The sequence below is a fragment of the Podarcis erhardii genome (assembly GCF_964252035.2).
Source record: "Podarcis erhardii genome assembly, chromosome: 7".
NCBI lineage: Eukaryota > Metazoa > Chordata > Lepidosauria > Squamata > Lacertidae > Podarcis > Podarcis erhardii.
Genome location: NC_138511.1, coordinates 52514355 through 52523860, shown reverse-complemented (window position 1 = coordinate 52523860; position 9506 = coordinate 52514355).

Genomic DNA, 9506 nt, shown 5'->3' with positions numbered 1-9506 from the left:
GCGGAGTCTGTAACCTGAAGCGTCTGTAACCCGAGGTACCACTATATGGAGAACTGAAGAGTGGAGGGATGAGAAACATGGAGCAGATTGGCCGCACCATATACATCTAAAGCACACCCTGTATACATTTAAAGCACATGCCTTGCCCCAAATAAACCTGGGAACTGTAGTTTCTTAAATGTAGTTTTGTGAGAGGAAATGAGAGTTCCCGGGATTCTTGGGGGGGGGGGGACATGTGCTTTAAATGTATGTGGTTGTTCTGCCCTGAGAGAAAGGCTGGGATGTAGGAGGAGGCCTGTTTGATAGCTGTACCGTAGGGTTGCCATACTCCCGGAATTTCCTGGACATAGCTGGCAGTTGGCCCTTGGAAACAGTGTCTGGGTGGAAATTGCTTAAATGTCCGTGAAAATCTGGACGTATGGCAACCTCAACAACATTTCTGTTTGGATTTTCACTTTTTGAAATATGGCAACGCTACCATACTGAAATATAGGAATTCCTTCCATAGAGAGGCTTGTCCATCCCTACATTTATGACTTTTCACCACTATTTCAGGACTTTCCTCTTCTGACAGGCTTTTGACCTCTGAGATTAATGACCTCTCTCTTTCTCTTTCTAGTGGTATGGGTTTTTTTTCTTTCGCTTTTTCATTTTAGCTTGTTTTCTTAGTTGTTTGCTGTCTCAAGCATGCTGAGTGAAAATAAATGTTGTTTTTTAAAGGCAGTAAATTGTTAAAAAAATCCAAAACCAGATCAATATCCAGCAGTTTCACCAAAACAAATGTGGGACAGCTGCTGAGGGAGAGGAGATTTAGATTCATGGATCCTATAAAATGCTGGAAAATTGTTTGAAAAGATCACGTGATATAATAGTTGTGAAGAGTTTTGCTGTATAATATATAAATCTAAAATTATTATAATGAGCAATTCTGTGACTGCTCACTGTTGGATTCACCAGAGTGGTAGTTTGAAAGCTAAAGCCCCAGTCTACATGCTCTCAGAGGGGCCTAGGCTGTAATGCAATTCCCGCTTGCTTGGGAGTGAGCTTCATGGAACTCAATGGGACTTGTGTACATTATACTGCCAATCATCCTGATTAACGTCAGTTGCATCAGAACCTGTGTATACGTACCTTTGGTTCCAGGACCTCTGACCCTCCAGGGGTTACTGGACTACAGATCCCATTATCTTTGTCCATTGGCCTTGTTGGCTGGGGCTGATGTAGTACAACATCACCTGGAAGGATAACTTCCCACCCCAGTTAGTCTCATGGACTAAACTTGGCACTTTCCACATATTCTCCTGCAAGCTCCAAACATCTCAGATGCCCACTCCACAGTAACTCAGAGCAGGGCTTTCGGTGTGGCTGCCCCTATTCTGTGAAATATCATTCCTGTTAAAATACGACAGGAGCCTACCTTCTTCACTTTCTAGAAACAGAAATATATTTTTCTTCTAACAGGCTTTCCCAACTGCATATATGGATCTTTGCCATTAGTGTCTGTTCTGAAGGGTTTTCATTATGTTTTAAACATATGTTTTTGTGTTTTCAAATGCTGTGACCATTGTATAGAAGGCAATAAATAAATTATTATTATTTATTTTTCTTATTAAAAACAACCATGTGCACGTTGGTATGAAGCACAGGGCTTAAATTCTCTGAACAACATTGCTTTTTTAAAAAACACTTGGCTGAAATTTTTAGAAAGGCAGTAACATGTAAAGGATCAAATGTCTGACTTGGGTCCAGTAGTTTTATTTTAATTTAAGGGTGGGGAACCTCTAACCAAGAGCCAAATCTGTCCAGCCCTCTTCCCCAGGCTTCAAACCACACTGGTCCTGCTGTGTTTCCTCTTAAGTTACCTGACCTGACTGGCAGATGGATCCATTCAGATTCTTGAGTGACTACTGTGAGCACCACCCCCTCTAGTTACTTCTATGTGACACCCCCCCCGCCGCCGCCAAGATACAGAGGAGACAAGGTGTGCACACTCACATTTCTGAGGGAATAGTATGAAAACATTGGATCTGTTAGTATTAATCTAAGCCACAAAGAGCTGAAACAGCAGTTCCTTAGGACCTAAGAGATTCCTGTTGTTTGGTGTCCAAACAACTCGCTTAACCATTGCAGGTGGTTCACTCACTGGTTAACATCTCTAAGGGGCGGGAGCAGCCAAGGTGGGTCATCTCACAGATAATAATAATAATAATAATAATAATAATAATAATAATAATAATAATAATTTATCTATACCCCGCCCATCTGGCTGGGTTTTCCCAGCCACTCTGGGTGGCTTCCAACAAAGTATTAAAACACAATAGTCTGTTAAACATTAAAAGCTTCCCTAAACAGGGGCACCTGCACAATTTGCTGCTTAACTTTCTTTCTAGGAGGACTAGATACTTCTTTTAAAAAACAACAAACAAACAGAAAGCTTTAAGTCTGTGGATCCTTGCGGTCACGTGCAATTGCCCCAAGTGCACCTTTATAATCTGATCATGAACAAATTTCAGACACACTCAGGAAAGACATTAGACTTGGTGGGCAGGATCAGAAGTGGCTCTTATTCTACTTGCCGCCTGCAAATATTGACCACCATCTGGAATATTTCAAGGGACAGAGGGAGGAAGTTTGCCGGCCAGACCAGTACACTTTGCTGCCCAAAGCGAATCTCAGGTGGCAATTTCCCCTTTCAGAGAAAGGAAGCCTGGGTCATCACTGGAGCAACAGAATAATGTGAGCTTGGCTTTGAAGTCTGCCTTGACCCTCATTTGTTGGGCTGCAGAGCCCTCTTGTGTCTTTATGCAGTCCCTGCAAGCGTCCCATTCCCCCCCCCCTTCACCCAACCCCTTTTCGGTTTAAGAGGCTTTTTAGCTTAGTGTAAGCCAGAGGTTGGGCACCCTCCAGGTGATGATGGACTCCAGTTTCCAGCATCCCTGACCATGAGCCATGCTGAAAAAGGCTGGTGGGAGCTGAGTCACGCATCATCCGAAAGGTTCTCCATCCCTGGCTAAAACCTGCCTTACAAACAGCTGTTTCAATGCTGGGTGAATTCAGTGCCCCCTGCCTTCAGCACCAGTCAGACAGCTCTAGAGGGACACTAGCCTTCTGTAGAAGAAGGGAAATGCCAAATCAGATACCTTTTTTTAAATATAAAAAGCAAAAGAGTACAGAAATTGAGTAAGGACATGAAGGGAATACTTGCTTCCACCATGGCCTGAGTGAGCTCCAGCTTCCCAGCCCCAATCTCTTGCCCCTGAGGTTCTCAGGGAGAAGAGGAAGCAGGGGAAGAGTTGCAGGAAGGTGCAAAGGTGGAAGAGATTCTCCCAGAGAGAGTCGGGCCATTGGAATCTCCTTTGTCCCCTCTCCCACTGTCAGACAAAGAGTGGCTGAAAGCAACAGGACTAGCTGGAGCTGCTGTGCAGAAGAAATTGCCAGCTGCTTACACACACTATGTCTGAAGAAGGGGTTTAACGTGCTGGTGGAGGCATGATCACACTGTTGCTCTGGCTCGGAGCACAAATCTCAAGGAGATGCCTAGCTGGCTACTTAGCAGGAGTAGTGCATGTAATTCTTACACCACAGGTACTGATGTAATTGCATGCTTTGACAATAAAGAACTAAACTTACAATTGCATGTCCTCATTGGGGGCTGGGTGTGCTCAGGACATATACACATTTTTGCAAGTCACTTTTTCCTAATATAATCCATTTATGTATGTTATTTTCACTAATGGGCTGTTTTAAATGGTTTTTAATGTTGTTTTGATGTTGCAACCCACCCTGGGACATTACAGTGAAAAGCAGGTAATAAAACAACAACATGACACACATTTTACACACACTTTAATATACCATATGCATTATGGTACAAATTACTTGCTTGGATAACTGGATTGCAAAATTTGGAGAGGTGTGAACTTTGAAGGATGGCTGTGTTTCCCTCTGTGTATTGTTTTAGAAAGGGCAAATTAAGTAGATTCGTCTTTAAATGTGAAGTGAATCGAATTTATCTCCCATTCCTAATTTGTTTTAACTGTAGCTTTGCATTATCCGTGAACCCAGCACCCTTTCCTAACCACAGTTTCTTTAGGAATCCCACTGCAGACGCTCACCAAACTGCAAAGTCATAAGGCAAGAGCAGCTGGAAAACAAGACAAGCTTTAGAAAAAGAAGCCATGGTTTGTTTGGACGTCTGTGGGACAACTCGTGTTTGACTCGTGGTTTGCTAAATAACATGCGGCTTAAATAAACCATGGTTTAGTGTTATGCATGAACCAGCCCACTGTCAAATCATTAAAGCAATACTGCCTGGCAATGTCTGTCCACAGCCTCCAGCAGGGAAGCCACCTAATCCTTTTAACTGAAAGGGCCAGAGAATGAACTTGGAGCCGTATGGGGAAAAGCTGTGGCTCAATGCTAGCTTTGCATGCAGACAGTTCCAAGTTCAATCCCTGGCACCTCCAGGCAGAGCTAGGAGAGTCCTCTGCCTGAAACCCTGGAGAGGTGTAAATGGTCTGACTCAGTATCAGGCAGCTTCCTAAAACAATAGCTCTACCACTGAGCTATTGTCCCTCCCCAAAGGAGATTGATTTACCTTCTAGTGATTTAACTAATTTGACATGGAAAAACAAACACTGCTTCTTGTCCATCTCTGCTTGCCCTTTGAAAGAAGCAATCGAATAAACAATCTAAACAAACTTCTGAAAGTTTCCTCTTGGTACTAAGTCTTAAGAGCGCACTGCTCAGCCTTAACCAAGATTGCTTTTTATCAGTGAATCAGATGAGGCTTATTCTGACTGCCTACCACTTCAAAGCATGCAGCACCAATTGCATTTTAGCCTTTACAGTTTAATCCTACACACCCTGGGCTCAAGGAAAATAAAGCAAAAGTCTTGTTTGCTTGTAATGGAAGCGATAGCAGTGCCATTGTCTTTCCTTAAAAAAATGAAAAAGCAGGATGATGTACTCTCTAGAGCATGGAGGGGGTAGGGGAGACACCGCTGGGGAAGGGGGGGGGATTTTGCATTCCTTTCATATCACTTGTTATCTAAGCATTTATTCTGATTTATTTGCAAGGGAGGTTAAGCAATATTGTGTCAAGCTATTTTTATACTTTGCAAGTGATTTTCTTGGTCACCTTCCTTACCGAAAAAAAAAACACTTTTTAAAAATGAGTTTGTTGGAAAAGATCACCAAATCTACTTCAACTACACAACCTGAATTTGTCTGTATGCAGTTGAATCCCACTTGCAAAATAGCAATAGTCTGAAAGAAGCCCCTTTCTCTAACATGAAAATATCAGACACCAACAAAACAAACTTCTGATTATAGCCACCTGGTCAAACACAATAAGAACATAAGAAGAACCTGCTGGATCAGGCCAGTGCCCATCTAGCCCAGCATCCTGTTCTCACAGTGGCTGACCCAGTGTCTATGGGAAGACCTCAAGCAGGACCTGAGCAAGAGCCCTTTCTCCCCTCCTGCGGTTTCCAGTAGCTGGTATTCAGAATACTAACCACGGAGGCAAAGCATAGCCATCATGGCTAGCCCTTTCCTCCATGAATTTGTGTAAGCCAGACATGTGGACCACAATCGACAGGTAGATCCCCTGGTCTCATGGTCGATCGCAGGATCCTTATCAATCGCTGTCTTAGCGAAACTTCGCAATGAATGTTTCTGCCCCCCCCCCGCTCTGTTCCTCCATTGCGTCTGGTGGGCGGAGTTTGTGTTTCCTCATTGCGATCTGGAGCACGGTGATTGACTTTAGCACTGGTCTTTCCCAAAAAAGCTCATGACCTCTGCTCCCCTCCCCCCAAAAGCTCAACAACTCTGCCCCCCCCCCACGAAAGCTCAACAATTCTGGTGAATCCTCAGTGACAATGGGTAGATCACTGCCAGTTTTTTTACACTGGGAGTAGATCACAGTCTCTTGGGAGTTGGACAGGCCTGGTCTAAGCCTCTTTTAAAAGTCAGCCAATTTGGTGACCCTCACAATATCCTGTGGGAGGAAGTTCCAAAGTTACACACTGTGTGTAAGTATTTTCTTTTTTCAGTCCTGAATCTTCCAATAGGCAACTTTGTTGGGTGTCTGCAAGTTCTAGTGCTATGAGGGAGGGAGAAAAAACTTTTCTATATCCACAATTCACCAGACATTTTAAATGAACACCACAAAACAGCAAATATTTAATTTTCCAGAAGCACTGTTTTCCCACAGAGTTCCTTTGTCTACAACCACATTTCAGAGAAGCAAACAAGAAAAGAATGTTCCCCTCCTTTGTAAAGTGTACCTAATTCCCAAAATTGTTACATTCATGGACAAGTTCACTGGTGACTTATAGCACCATGCGGTGTATGTTTACACAGAAGTAAGTCTCCCAGAGTCCAGTGACACTTGCCCTAAACTGAGTGTGCATAGGAATGGATCTTAGGCTGCATAAATACCATACATTTAAAGCACCCCACCCCCCAGAGAATCCTGGGAACTGCAGCTTGTTAAGGATGCTGGGAATTGTAGCTCTGTGAGGGGTAAACTACAGTTCCCAGGATTCCTCAGAAATAAATTTAACAGTGAATAATCTTAGACCTGTGTGATTGGGGATTGTATAAATTTACTTCGTCTGATATACAGTATCTCATTTTCACATTTGAAGCTTAATTTCTAAAATTTACCAGGAGCCTCCCTTTAAACAGTGTGGTAATTTTTAACTGGTTTCACTTGTAAAGAGAATAAATTGGCAAGTCAAATGTTGCAAGGCATTCTGGCTTCACAAGAGAGCTAGTAAGCCATGGAGCAGGCATGTCCAAAGTCTGTTTTGGGGGCCTAATCCGGCCTGCCAGTCACTTTAATCCGACCCCGATCCGATCCGGCGGTTTATTTCCCAGGGTAAAATCTTTTAAAAAGTTCAACAACTTCAATCCAATAAAAAGCTCAACAACTTTGGTTGGCCCTCACACATGTTCACTTCATCAAATTTGGCCCCCTTTGAAAAAGTTTGGACACCCCTGCCATGGAGCAAAGGTGAGAGGGGGAGATAGGGAGTTTGGCAGAATGGAAAGAGAAGCTGTGTTTCGGGGGGCATGGGTTGAGGAAGGTGGTGTGATATGAATCCTTGCCTGAATGGAGGATAAAAAGAGATGTGTGAGTATGAAGAAACTGCCCCAGTGAGGAGGTGTTGCCACCACAAGCAAGTGGGCAGGAGGCAGGGAAGCAGGCGCAGCACCCAGGTCCAAATCTGCCACCCTCCCAAATTGTTGCTTGAGGCAGCTACCTCAGAAAGGCTCATATTAGTGCCAGCTGTGTGGCTGGGGCTGATGGGAGTTGGAGTCCAATAACATGTGAAGGGCCACAAGTTGTGCTAAATCCAGCCCTTGAGGAAGCAGAATGGCTGGGCCTTAAAAGTCTCCCTCACCATTCCAATTCTCCTGGAGAATTTGCACAACGGTCACCATTTCAGACAAAAATAGGACTGTTTCTCTAGGATTTCTATTCACGAGCCAAGGGTCACTGCAGAAGTTCAACCTGGCTGCTTCAGTGACTTCACAATACAGCACGAAGTCTCTACCACCTAAAAAAGAATCATCTTGACTTCTCGCACTCAAACTTTATTACGGGGCCCAATGAGTCAAATTCAATGTTAACGAAGACCCAAAAATAAAAGCCGCCGTCACACTTCTGGGAAGAGGAAGCCCTAATGAATAGGAAACACATTATTTGTTCCAGGACAATGAAGGGCAAAATTAGACTGAATGTCAAATGTGATTGAGTGTTTGCCTGGAGGCGCTTTTTTATGGCTGTTACTTCTGAAAGATGTTTTTTAAGTGTCGTTGAAATTACGGGGGGGGGGGGGATAGCCTCTCACCACTATTTCCTTTGAAAGGGCTCCATAAAGAATAACGTAAATGTCCCTTATCAGCTTGCAGTACTGTACTTGGAAGGCTGGGAGCGGAATGTGGGATCCAAGGGACAGCCCCCCCCCCGAAGTGCTGTTGCCTGGCTAGTATGTGTCCTTGAACTGTGTCTTAACCTGGAGACCTGACCCACACAGGGCCTCAGCCAATTAATTTGAGAGTGATCAGGGAGAAACAAGTCAATTGCGAAAGTATATAAAAGTGATTAAATGCAAGCATGGCAAACAGATGCAATTAGTAGATGCAACACAAGCAAAAGAAAGCTTGCACTCCTCCCTTAGTAGTTGCTACTCTTGCGACTAGGAGCATGCAACATGTCTAAGAAAACTCCTGCTCTAGAGCAGTGTCTGCTACACCTTGGAAAACTGCATAATTACTAAGTGATGTGCACAATCTTTACACATAATAAATCTACTTACTTTGCAGAATTACTGCAAGCATTGCTCAGACAATGTATTCTAGGCAGTCTGCTGCAACCCATCACTTAAAACTTCTTTGGTGGTGGCTGTCACCCATTGGGTCTGCTGGGGCACAAAGCAAGGTCAGTGGTAGGTGGAGTCAAAGCTAATGCCAGGCAAAGCCAGAGCCTATGACAGGCAGCGCCGACTAAGGCGAGATTTGACTCACTCTCTGCCCTCCTGAGTTCTAATAGGGCAACACGGAGGCTAAAAGAGGAGGCAGCTGATGGTGAGGGTTATCCTCTGGACAGGTCATAAGTTGTAAGTCCACCAGGCTTGGGGGAATCAAGACTAAGGTTGGTGGGACAGCACCTCCTTTTCCCTAATGGACCAGCCTCCACTGAATTCTTTTTAGACCAGGCTTTCCCAGTCTGGTGCCTCCCAGATGTTTTTGACTACAGCTCCCATCAGCCCCAGCAAGCACTGGCTGGGGCTGATGGGAGTTGTAGTCAAAAACATCTGTGTTGGGTGGGTACTAGTTAAGACTCTGGACTTAATGGTCTTTCTGGGCCCCTCTTCAGCTGGTAAAGTGCATTATTTCAAAATGTGGCAAGCCAGCCCTGCTGCATTTGGGGGGGGGGCTCAGCCTCCTGCACATCCTGCTGTGTGGGGGCCTTGACCTCTGCCCCAAAGTCTAAGGGCACTACCGTTGCAATCCGGATCGGGGGCGGGAAATCTGTGGCCCTCTCCAGCTGGTGTAGGACTTCCATTTCCCATTAGCCACAGCCAGCGTGACCAATGGTCGCAGCTGGTGGGAGGAGGAATCCGACAACATTTAGACGGCCACACGACAAGCACCCCTCACCCCCACGCCAAGCTCTGAACTTCTATATATGCTCTTTGCTTGTGGGATCTTTGCTTCTCGTTGAGTGGTCGCGGGCTGGCAGATGGGGGCCAGGACCCCTTCTCTTCCGTTTCCCGCAACCGTACTCCTCCTCTCTGCCCCTCACTCATCCCCCGGCAGCGTTTTGCTGGGGGAAGCAGACCCCACCCCCGGGGGCGTGGTGAATGCCCCCCCCCCCCGTGATCCCAGCTTCTTTTTTTGCAGCCTGGAGGGGGGAATGGGTGGAGTCGACGAGCCGGGTTTCCTGAGAGGAAGTGACCCAAGGCTGCTGGAATGCCAGCCTGGCCCCGCGG